The sequence below is a fragment of the Castanea sativa genome, chromosome 6, assembly GCF_040712315.1.
Source record: "Castanea sativa cultivar Marrone di Chiusa Pesio chromosome 6, ASM4071231v1".
Lineage (NCBI taxonomy): Eukaryota > Viridiplantae > Streptophyta > Magnoliopsida > Fagales > Fagaceae > Castanea > Castanea sativa.
Genome location: NC_134018.1, coordinates 22,817,893 through 22,820,834, shown reverse-complemented (window position 1 = coordinate 22,820,834; position 2,942 = coordinate 22,817,893). Strand labels below are relative to the sequence as shown.

Sequence of the window (2,942 nt, the reverse complement as noted above, 5' to 3'; positions counted from 1 at the left end):
TCTCCTTGTGGTAGTCATCCACGCTCCTATAACCTTGAGTAAGACTCTGTAATTTCTGATACAAGTCCCTATAGTAGTGACTAGGAACAAACCGCCTCCTCATGATTGCCTTTATTTCCTCCCAACTCTCAATAGGTCTCTCATGGTTTCTCCTTCTGTTCATCACAAGTTGATCCCACCATATAATAGCATAGTCAGTAAACTCAATGACAGCGAGTTTTACCTTTTTCTCCTCGGAGTAGTTGTGGCACTCAAAGATTAACTCCACCTTCTTCTCCCACTCCAAGTATGCTTCTGGATCATTTTTCCCTTGGAATGTTGGTATCTTCATTTTTATGTTTCCTAGGTTCTTGTCAGTCCCATCTTGCCATCTTGGATCTCTTCGGAAACCTCTACCACGTCTTTCTCTCCTTGGCACAAACCTGCCTTCATTGTTCAGTGAAGCTTGATCTCCTTCATCTTCAAACTCATCCTTGTGGTAGTCATCAGAATCATTCATGTGAGAACGCCTTTCTTGCCTTCTTGCATTAGGGCCTCTTTGACGACGCTCCTCACGCAAAGTAGCAATAACAGTGTCTTGCCTATCTATCCGATCCCGAATCTCATTAAACACCACGTTCATGCGTTCAAATTATTGTTGCATAGCCTACAAAATGATGGACGACTCCTCCCCTCCTTCCCTATTTGATGTTTCACACCTGAAAGACATACTTTTGAAACAACAAAGAATTGTTAGAAATAATTCCTCACAACACTCCCTCACGTGTTTGCACTCAAATTATGTCACTCTCACTCGTGTTTCACTCTTAAATTGACTTTTTCCCGATATTAGTCTCACACTCTCTTGCCTTTTTCCACTCGTAGCTTCGCCTTTTCAGTTTTGCAATGAACTAATAAACTTGATCAAGAAATTCAACTTGTAGTGTTAAAACAGATACCAATGGCAAGAAAATATGACAGAAATACCAAATCAAAGGAAGAAGACAAAAGAAAATAATATTTTGGTCTGAGAGAACTGAAACTACAAACAAAATTTTTTTTTTTTTTGGGAACTAGGTGCACGATTTTAACCTAGTGCACTTCAAAAAAAACAAAAAAAAATAAGAACGATGAATGAAGAACACAAAAGAAACAGGATAGGATGATAACAGGAAACAAAAGATAAAGGGATAGAAAACTGATTTTAGAACCTGTGCTCTGATACCAAATGATGCGAACCTCAATCGACACGCTTTGAGACCCAACAAAAATATTGGAATATTTAACCCAGGAAAGCTAAAAATCAGATTTATGATGGAAACCCTGACCCAACGTTTATAATTGAAACGCGAACCAAAGGTATAAGTTGACCTTGACCCAATGATTATAAAGAATCACGAACCAAAGGTATAAACTTTGAACGCCACAAGGAAGAATCCTTGATAAGTTCACAGTTCTTGAAGAACCAAAAGAGGGCAAAGCCTCACTTTTCTGATTTCTATTCAATAATATTCTAAAAAACGTTTACAGACTTCAGGGCCTATTTAAGGACTCCACAAAACTTGACAGACAAGAAAATATATTCTAAAATAACCCCTAATTGATACCTTACCATATCAGGAATCAAGTTTGACCTAAAAAGCATTAAATGCACCTAAAAACAAGGAAAATACCTAAAAAACGTACTAAATAATAAAACCCTAAATAAAAGTTGATTTGGTCTGAAATTAGCAGATCCAAAATAGGAAAAAATCTGCCTTAACTAATACAGAGCTGGAAAGTCAATCAGCCATTAATTCATGCCATAAATCATTCCCAATTAAGTCAGATCAGCCCTAAATAGCTTGAATTAAATTTACTACACTTTCATCTTCCTTTGGGCCAAGCTTGAAATATCCTGCGTTAGAATCAGCCCAAATCTCTTGAATCAGCCCATTAAGTGCTTCTTGGATCTTCTTGGATCTTGCTCTTGTAATAGGCCCAACTAGAACATGCAATGGATCCTTGAATACTTGTTGATTCTTATCATCTGGATTGAACAATCTCGGACGAATGATAACAGTGACAGAACTCCTTCACCGTCATCCTTCGCGCCCCATCACTCAAAACACCGTAAGGAACTTTAGCACCTATGAAGACCCTCTAAGCATTTAGAGAGATTTGGGTGACGGTAACTCCGAGGTATTGGAGAAGGCGACAGTGTAGAGCACTAAGAAGGAAACAGAGTCCAGCCTTGAACATTTGCTTGTATACACCAACGTTCTGACCCCGTCATACTAACATTTCTCAGACTTTCGAGGTAGACGGATAGGAATATTGGCTAGGATTTGATACCTATCCCTAAGGGTTTGAAAATGCCTTTCCTTGACGGATGAGTTAAAATCATTCACCATCCACAAAGGGAGGAGGATGAACTTCCTGAGGCCATCTGGGCCTATCACAGATTGGACGGGAGGATCAACGTAAATGACATTAGAACTGGTTGAACCACCACTTGAGCCTCCCTCTGAACTGACCACATCAACATCTTTATCCTCCTTTGAAGGAGAATTAGCAGACGGATCCCTTTCATCATAAGAAGTGCTAAGATTGTCATGACCAGATGGGTACACTTCATCGTAGCCCGCTCCATCGTGAATCCACGATTGATCACTCGACGGACTAGACATCTGTCACCTACACGTGACTAAACCCTAAGACTCCCTACGAGTCTATTAGGGCGACGAGCTAACAACATTTAAAGCTAAAAAAAAAATTAATAAAAAAATTAAATGATGATAATAAAGGGCAACGGGTGCTTACCTGTTGAAGATCAGATGGAAGAGACGAATGCCTTGTAGCTGACGGGTAAATCTTGTGGATGGTCTCTATGAAGCGACAAAAAAAGTACGGTGATATGAAAAGCAGACGGTAACGCTCTGACTCTCAAAATTTACGGAAAGAAAAACTGAGAAGAGCAGGCC

The 2,942-nt window shown here is 39.5% G+C and overlaps 1 pseudogene; it reads right to left on the bottom strand.

The window, feature by feature from the left end:
- The window catches only part of LOC142639665 (uncharacterized), an 8,943-nt pseudogene extending 6,295 nt beyond the window's left edge, over nucleotides 1–2,648 (bottom strand).
- Nucleotides 2,649–2,942: the final 294 nt, after the last annotated feature.